The following is a 9,960-nucleotide window of genomic DNA, read 5'->3' as shown; positions in this document are numbered from 1 at the left end:
ATCTGTGTTTGATGCCTGCAGTTGCTCTGAATGTCCTTGTTAATGAAGGCAAATATTTGGATTGACAGGTTGTTCTGTCACGTACTGCTGCGAGCCTACATCCTGCAAGCGTGTGTGTGTCTGTGTGTCTGTGTGTGTGCGTGTGCGTGTGTGTGTGTGTGTGTGTGTGCGTGTGTGTGTGTTTGTCCAGCCAGAACACGCAGTTTCATATTCACAAGAAACGCACAAATGCTTCTTGGATGTGTATTTGCCTTGGAACCAGTTGTGACGTGTGTTTATGGTTCCACCCAGGAACCACACACACACACACACACACACACACACACACACACACACACACACCTGATCTCTTTACTCCAACCACGATTCCTTCAGTTAAGTTGTAAAAGAGACATGAAGACACATGGAGATCGGGGTTTGTCTGGGTTGTTGTTCTTGTACAGTTAAAACATCCTGTCTGAGCTTAACTCCTTTTAACAACTTCCTTTTTACGACATCTGTGTAAACAGTGGTGAAACTTAAGTAAAATATCCAGGTACTTCTCTTCTACTTTATACTTCTACTCCACTACTCTACTCTCAGTCTTCACTCTCACATGAGCAGTGTTGTCCTTTACTTGTTAGTCCAAGTCAAGTCATAACCCATCTGTACTTCTCACTAAATATGCATCGCTGCTGCTCCCGTGCAGCACTGTCATCTATATGTTTTACCGTTTTGGAAGTTTTAACTTAAACTGTTTCCAAGCTGCTGCTGGAAGAGATGCAAAACGTCTGAGTTGAAGAATTCCCAAGGTTCATGTTGGCAGTTAGCAGCTCCGCGTCATCAGTGAAGTCTGAGTTGAGTTACTTGTCGTTTCTAAACTCATAGCACAAATGTGACTAACATCTGTATTTTAAGGCAGCCGCTTGTCATGTCGCCGTTCTGGTCGAGTAAATTTCATTCATTCTGACACGCGGGGCTGATTTGTTTGGCTTCTGCGTGATGGAGCTGAGATGAAGAGCAGCAGGAAGTATTTGTGTGCTACCTGATGGCAAATATTTAGTTTGAACAACTGCCAGTGTTTCTTTTTACTGTGCAGACTCACACTTTCAACTCACACTCACAAGTGTGTGTGTGTGTGTGTGTGTGTGTTTGAGAGAAACTGAACCTTTACATGTGACAAAGACGTGTGGAACGATCTGAAGTTGAGATCTTTGGATTTATGTTTAGAAATCTTTCCTGGCACGTGGGGTATTTTGTGTTTGTGTGTGTGAGATAGTCAGAGGGAAAGTGAACAGGTGCTTCCTGTTGCAAAGGTCGCTGTGAACGGGAAAGCTGTAGAAACACACACACACACACACACACACACACACACACACACACATAATAAGTGCATTGTCTGTGCATATGTGAACGTACAGGCTAAATGTTGATCGTTACGTCAGTGTGTGCGAGTTTCTGTACGTTTTGTCTTGGGAATTTGTTGGTGTCAACAGGTGGAGGAGTCCAGTCGTAGTCTGCCTACGTATTAGAAACACACTGCAGTCACAGAAAGCCAATAAAGTAACAAAACTCAGTACACCCCAAAATGTTAAGTAACTACATTCCTGAATCCTGTCCTTTTGATATATTTATATTATTATTATCAATAGAGGAATAAAGCCAATGAAGGTCGACATTTAAGAACTAACTGCAGCAAAAGTCATTAGTGAGATTCCAGCCTTTTATTTTTTAATATTTTGTTTGTCTGACTTTATGTTTGATGACAGATTCGATTGTGTTGCTCTACTTTCAGCTTTAAAATACTCCAAAGGTTTTCTGTTAGATTCAAGTCAGGGGAAATACAGTTTCTGACCAGGTTATAATAGTTTTCATTTTTTGTTCTTCACACACTCTTTACTTTCATCGGGGTCAAGCCGGAGAGTGTAGGTCTAATAATAAAGTTCGACAATGTACTGTTGAAGTGTTGCTGGAGTTTTCACCTCTTTAGACTTCCTACTTTCTCCATGTACCTTTGAAGTAGGTGAAGTTGTGCCAGAAACCTCTGCGTTGCTTGTAAACAGTACTACACCTGCCAGCATATTTCACTTCATGCCACTTTTCATGCCAGATTTAGATTAATGTACTCTGAATTTTAAAGGTCTATATTTGACACTTTTTCTGTGTTTTATTTAAAGTGTTGATCCATAAGAAATATATATTTGTGAGTTTAAGAACAAAAAACCATCTCAGTGTCTCTCTGGAGCTCTAGTGACAACAGGTCGGTGAGCCAATCAGAAGAGAGGAGGCTCTGAGCCTCTCTTCTGATTGGTTGACTGTTCTCTGAGTGATCAAATAAAAATATAGCAGATTTCAGGTAAACACTCAGAGAAACCAAATCCTACCAAGGTTGGATGGTTGGTCCAGGTGGGCGGGGCTTGGGGCATAGCTGAGAGTGGTGGCTGCTTTGTTGTGACATCACAAAGTTACAGAAGTCCTCACGGCTCAGTTTCTGAATACAGGCTGTGTGCATTTCTCTGTGGACTGAGGCTTTGATACTTTCTAATCAAACAACTCATGGAAATCTTCCTTTATACTATATTGGGCCTTTAATCTGTCCCCACAGTCATCAGTTAAAAACAAACACTGTAAAATGCTGAAATGCTTTTCTGCAAAAGTAAATCAGGAAACAGACCTGCTGCTTCATCTCATCTGGTGCTCTACCTATCACAAAATCATGCTTACTAAGAAATATCTATCACAGGTGTTACGGCTTTCAGTTTTGACAAGTTTGCACAAATGCCACATGAATGAGTCGACGAGTTTCTGAGGAACATAGCAGCCTGTTCTCTCAATGGAAACACGTCTGCAGTACTTTGACACAAAGCTTACGTTGTACCACCACAACGCATGTAGGGCAGCGGCGCTGTGTGACATTTGGCTCTTACATCACCACCACGGCAACCAGTCATCCAAAAAATGTTGCCACAGAAAGTGTCACAGAAAAACCACCGTAGTAGTCACAGGAAATTTCTCTCACTCACCACAGATGTCAGTTATTTCCTCTCTGATAATTAGCTTACTTTTATGTATTCCCCAGAATGAAGCGTGACATGTCGACGTACACGGAGCATTAATAATTCAAGCTGTTTCTATGCTGATGTATGCTTTTATTTTACAGTGTCATCAGGCTCCTCTAATCCTCTCCATCCCAAACGCATGTCGTTTCAACACGTTTCGCTTTGTTAATGCAACTTTTCGTCCTGACCAACAGCTGCTCTGTTTATAAAATTGCTCTTACCCCTTGTTTTATTTGGCCTCGCAGCGGTGAAGACGGAATGGCCTCAGTATGTTCAGAGAAGGAGACGTGAGTAAGACTGAGGTTAGTTGCAATCCTGAATTAACTGAACTGTTTACATGAAGAAAGAGAGGGAAGGAAAGAAACAATCAGCAGCTCTGAAAGTGAAGGGGGGATGATGTGGCGATGAGTCAGGGGCACCATGGGATGTTTTGGGGTTTTATTTAGCTGTGGTGTTTCTGCAATGCACCGCCAGGAGGTCATCCAGCCTAAACGACGAAGTTGATCTCATCACCTTCCAGATGTTATCATGATATTCTTACCCTTCTTGAATCTTGCCTGTCGGCTGCTGTAGACTGTAACGTTAGTTCTAAAGGTGACGGCGGCTTTCAGGAGATGTAATACTGTTGTTGTGACGGTGGGTTATACTGCGGGAGGATTAAACAGCCTGTCATTGCTGTTACAGCTGCAGTAGCAAGGAAGCTCATCCACTCATGACGGACTGTGAAGTGAATATTTCAGCAAAAACTCACATCAACTTAAATTATTTTTTCATCAGCTAATCCATCCATCAGTTTGATGTCGCCTCTCTGGGTTCAGGTCACATTAACTGAATTGAAGTACCAGCAATTATTGTTATATACAGATAAATATGGGATATTAATCAAATCAATAAATTGATATAAATCAACATGGCCTTCGTTTTGACCAAAAAAAAGGTATTAAAATGTGTTTTATGTAGTATTTAAAAAACCCAGACACGCTTTAGATTTCATTTGGTGAACCCTGAAGATGATCTACACATTGAAAGCTCCTGAAAAAACATGTAAGTTTCCCTTGAGGTGAGAATATTTTTGTCAAACCACCGTTTCCAAGGACAATATTGAACTCAAATTCCTCAGTTAACCTTATTATTGGAAGTGTTTGAACACATGACCAGTACTGCTGTTCTACTGCTGTGGACAGTTTCCCTGATATAGAAGCGTTGACGCTCAGTGAGGCCATGAGCTGATGTAGGAGCTCACACAGCCGCAGTGCAGCGTACCTTGTGTTGTGTTAAACAGAGTTCCCTGGGAAGTTTTACTGCTGTTTGCAGGGTTTTTAATTTCAACATTTGTCCAATTAGCATCTTTACTAGATTTTAACTGTGTGAAATGATTTCTTCACAGCAGGTTAAATCTCTGTTGAATAAAAAAGTTAGTGCTGACTACAAGAACATCAAACTCTCAGCATTACACTCAGACATTGCTGACGTGATATATTGTGATAACGAGCATCGAAACATGTTGAACTGGACTGGAGCAGTTCTCAAACTTTTTCATGTTTAGACAACAGACCCCATCTGGAAAGATCTTTTATTAGACAAAGTTTTTGAACCAGATGACCTGAGTAATCGTACATTCTGTCATTGTGCTACTTATGGATGGAATTATAGTGAAAATTAATTATTCCCCTTTTTGCTGGGGACCCCCAAGGACCCCTGGGAGTCCTCGGACCCATTTTGAGAACTATTGGACTAGAGCAGCCACCATGAGGTGCATGAGTATGAAATTTTGTGCCGTCTCTGATAAACCAAAAGTCATACAGTCTTCACCAAGTTTATTTTGGTGATAGAAAATAGCAAAACACACATTTATTGATATCATTGATAACTTAATAAGGAATGAATTCTGAATTCTCTAGTGCCTGTTTCATCTCAGTTTGATTTAACTGAACTAAAACTGAGTCGCAGTCCTGTTTCCACTGTGCTCTTGATCTTCCACTCTGCTCTTGATGTTCTAATTTTTAAAAATAGAACAAAAAGTGGAGTGTGCTGAGTCAATCTAATGTGGGGACAAATCCCTCTCTGTTGTCCAGACAGAGTGAGGTTATTGGAAAAACTGATTGTTTGGGGGTTTGTTGAAGTAAACATGGTCTGTCCGCCAACGGGCAGACGGACTGTTCTGAACAGCTTTACAGATAGAAGGAAACCATCAGAAGATCTGTCATCTCGCATCTTGCGTCCACTTGAGCTTGGTGTCTCTTTCCTGGAGATTTTCAGTCCATCACTCGTTAAAATTTCATCTGCTGAAAATGTTTTTCTCTCTGTCACATTCTCTCTTTGAATCTTCTATCCTAAACTGTTGAATTTCTCTCTCCGTCTGGATCGCTGTGGTTTCAACAACCACTCTTTCACTGACCACTGTCAGCAGACAGACAGGGTTTCCTTCCACTGGCCTAAAATGTCTCATAGACCATTGCATAGAAAAATCTTTCGTGCTATGGGGAAGAACACCAAGTTACATTCAAATCTCTTTCCACAGTTGAGTCAGCCCAAAAACTCCTTTTTATTATTCTTTTATGCATATAATAAATTATTTGGGAAGTGACTCTGCAGGACGATATAAATCACTGTTGAAGAGAGGAAGAGGGGGAAACTTTTTCTTTTCATCTCCAGTCTGGAGCATTGTAAAAGTGCCCCAGCCAGCTCCACTCATTGGGCTGCATTTGACTTCCAGATGAGGCTCAATCAAGTAATAATGTGCATATGTTGAAGTGGGTAATGTGCCCTCTGATAACCTACAACAGAGTGATGTCACACGAAGCACAGGGCTTTTAACCGCAGCACTCAGTCATTCTGAGAAGATTAGCAAATACTTTCATCAACAGACGTAGTGGAACCTTTAATGGCACTCTTATGTGTCAGTCTGTTTGCTTACATGGGAACAATATGTGTATCCACGTACATGCAAATCGATTGTGATTGTGTGTCTCATTGTGTGTTTAATGTGTTAATGGCCAGTGCTGCTTACCCAGCCGTGGCCTGGACACACTGAGTCACTCCTCAGATGGCACGGCGCCTCAGAGAAGCAGGTGGCAGACTTCCAGCTGCACAGCAGGATGAACACAAACACACACGCACACACACACACACACACACACTCGGTTCAGGTAGACAGAAACTGCAGACCTCACAAACTTGTGGGCGTTCATCCCTTAACAAGAGCATGATGATTACCTTCTGTCGTCAGCTCAGATACTTTATTCAGGGTGCCAGAGGGGAGCTGTTCCACACATATTAGATGTTTTCACAGTCTGTAAGCAGATGGTCCGGCACAAACATCTAACATTACACCTAATAAACAGGACGGTTTTGTTTTGTCAACATAATCCTTGCAACAGGGGGTGATGGAAATCACTAAATTCAATCAGAAATGAACAGTGTTGAACGTTGTCTTAGAAAACACTGGGCAATTTTGGTTTTTCAGGTTAAGGTTTGGTTTATGTTTAGGTTTGGTTGATAAACCAAATTGTATCATTACTGTACTCATAGATGTCAACACCATAAATATGTCTGATTTCTCAAATCAAGATCCAAACATTTCCTGAGGAATTGACGAAATGTTAAAAGCTCTATCCTCCAACGTTAAGGAAAGTCATCAAAAAAATGTCCCATCCCCCACCAAGTTTGTTGCAAAACGTTTCATCGCTTTTTGCATAAATCCTGCACTGACTGACCCACCTACTCACCCAAACCTAATCAACCAACCAACCAACCAAACCAAACTAACCAACTAATCAATCAACCAACCAACCAACCAACAAAGAGACACGGGTGAAAACATAACCTCCTCAGTCAAGGTAATTATAAGCCATTAATAAAAACAACCTTTTGGGAAAATCCTGCGCAATACTTTGGTCTATTTAGCTTTAATTAATTAATAATGATTAATTAATGGATTACCTATTATTAATGATATTTCAACATTTAACGGGAGAAAGTCATTACCCTTTGTTAATTGTCTTGTAAAGTGTCAAGCTGAATGAGGATTTCCCCCTGAACCTGGCAACCCAAAGACTGTCGTTAATTCCTTATAACTGATGTGTAAAGCATTAGTAAATGGTTTATTGACCACTAACAATACCAAGCTTTATAAAGCCTTTTTAGATGGTGCCTTATCAAAAAGTGGTGGCAAATATACAAGTATATAATAGTTAGACCTCACAAGTATAGCAAAACCAGTTAGTTTGTGTGTGTGTTTAAAATTCTGGAAAACTAAACTGCACTTCACAATAAAAGTCCAACATTCCAGCCGGTTTCATTCCCAAAGAAAATGCTCTGTGGATTTAGGAAATGTTACCATATTATTGGAAATCCAGCCTCGATGCTTTTTTTTTCCAGAGAACAGCTCATAACTCAGAGTGTAGCCTATTTACCAGGCAGCTGATCTCTCCCAGTTGTAGGGGAGTAACTCTTCAGAAGCACATAATAAACTGTCTGTAGTTCCCAACACTGTTATTTCTGTGTAGGTGCTTTCCTGTTAGCAGTAACTAACCCACCACGTCCTCAGTCTCAGTCTCTAGTTATCTTTGTGTCTGTTGCTCCATCCGTCCTCCCTCTAAACCTCTGCTGCCTCTCATTATACAGTCACTAAGTTATTAAAGGACCAGTTCTCCCAAATGTGTTTCCCGACTAAACATCCAGTGGTATTTTGCCTTGCGGGTAGTTTGAATTTTGTCTGATGTGGTTTTGAGATGTGCACCTCCACCCCAGTACAACTGAGGAGCATGGACTGTTGCAGGCGGCACTCACAGTATGTAACAGTGCCAATTGAAAATTAGCCATTGACATCTCTTTAGAAATGGTCCCTATGAAAACTGTTGAATTCCATGTTCTGTGGATTATCCAGGTTAAGCAGCACAACAAAAAGATATCTCAAAATCTGAAAAAAAATGTTCCTTTGCGTGAACAGACCTATTGAGGGTATTTTATCTCAGCATCAAACATGCTTGGTGCCCCCATGTTATGGTTTTCATTACATTTTGTTAAGTGAGTAAACCTATCCACATACTGACAACGTGATGTGAACAGATACATACAGTGTGATGTGATGAGGAATAATATTTTGAAACATCTGTTGCTTGATAAGGCAACTGATGGAATCTCATGATGCAATAACGCCTTCATTAGAACAGAAATCTTGAAATCAAACCTGTTGCACATAAGCGTAACCCTTACTTTCTGCTACACACACTCTATGTCAGACCACATCTCCCTCTATCTACTCGAGCCTCCTTTATGTCATCATCATGTTAGGAAACACTTACGGTATTTTCATGCACATGGAATTTATGGCGATTTTAAAACATTGTGATAATATTTTCGGAGACATTGAGCTGGCCAGATCTGCTTGGTCCTTTTATTCCGCTTCCACACGCAGCGGAAGCCATTAAAATAATAACTCTTCCATTAAACTCTTTGACCGATACAGTAGATTTACAGTAATAACATCTGCTGAGGGTGTGTTTTCCTCCTTGCTGCTAAGTGCTTGCATAATTTTCAAATTTATTTTCTGCTTTACATGCTTTTTTTCTTATTGAAATTAATACCTAAAATTTTAAATGCACAGGATGCTATCAGTACTGCTACTTATACAATAGTGTGTTTCCAAATTCTTAGTCACAGTTTGTGTTTGGCCTTTTCCTGTTTCAGCATGACGGTGCCTCCATACACAAAGCCAGGTCCATAAAGAGAATGGTTTGGTGTGGAAAAACTTTATGTGGCCTGCACAGAGCCCTGGTTTCAACACCAGTCCAACACCCTGGGTGAATTGGAGCACCTGAGAGGAAGTTAGAGACCAGGTGCGGCAGTGCAGTGGATTTCCATTGTGTCATAGTGGAAAAATCATCCATATTAAATGATAAATTATACTGTACATACTGACAGAGAGAACTCTGAGCAGATGAAGCAAAGATTCTCTGTCTTCTGTTCTACAGCAGGACATCTTTTAGTTTAGATTGAGGTCTAAAAGTTCACTTGCACTCAGGTGAACACATCACTGTACCACAGCAGCATCATTTAATACCTCTACCGCATACAGTACAACAACACATCAACACAATCACACAGCGTAGTTACACCTACAGTAAATATAGGATGAGGTCCACAGTTCATTTTTGATGTTTGAAACAGCAGCTGACAAAACAGTCGTATCTGTTCTGGAGCTTTCAGTCGTGCTCTTTGCCAATTGTCATCGTAACTGGAGATTCTTATAAACCATAATCTGCCTTTCCCTGACAACTGGGTGAACTCATGTAACATGACTGAAAGCTCCAGACTAGTTACTAAATGGTCTTTAAGGTGATTTGTGAGTGGTAGTTTTGACAACTATATATAGGATTATAAAGTGAATTTGGGAATCTGGCGTACCAGGCAGGGTCTTGTTTATTGAATTCAAACAGTTCTACACTTATAACACTCAGACTCTAGACCCATATGTTTTCTGAATCAACGCTGAGTTTCTCAGTCCCACAGGTAACAGTGGTAAAAGCACACAGCTACTACCACTGACAACACATTTGTTTAAGTGGGTGGGAAAAACAGTCACTAATACAGTCACATTCACTGCACCGCTCCCCTACCTCAGCTGTGGTGCTGTCAGCCTGACAGTCCACTGAGGTTAAAGAGCCAGGGTTAGAGGTCAAAGGTCATACACATCCAGACTGAGGCAATGTGTTGACAGCTGACATCAGTCTGACCATGAGTCTGGTCTGAGCGATACTCTGTCCATCCCAGGAAATAATCATAAATCTAGTATTAAAATAACAACAAAGCTAATCTATAAATATACTATATGTGCATAAATAAAGTATTTACCTATCTGTCTATCCGCCTGTAAACAATGCAGCTTGATTCTATCCAAATCAGCCACCGAGGTCACATT

This window comes from Seriola aureovittata, chromosome 11 (genome assembly GCF_021018895.1).
Source record: "Seriola aureovittata isolate HTS-2021-v1 ecotype China chromosome 11, ASM2101889v1, whole genome shotgun sequence".
Lineage (NCBI taxonomy): Eukaryota > Metazoa > Chordata > Actinopteri > Carangiformes > Carangidae > Seriola > Seriola aureovittata.
This window is presented reverse-complemented; position numbering follows the sequence as displayed.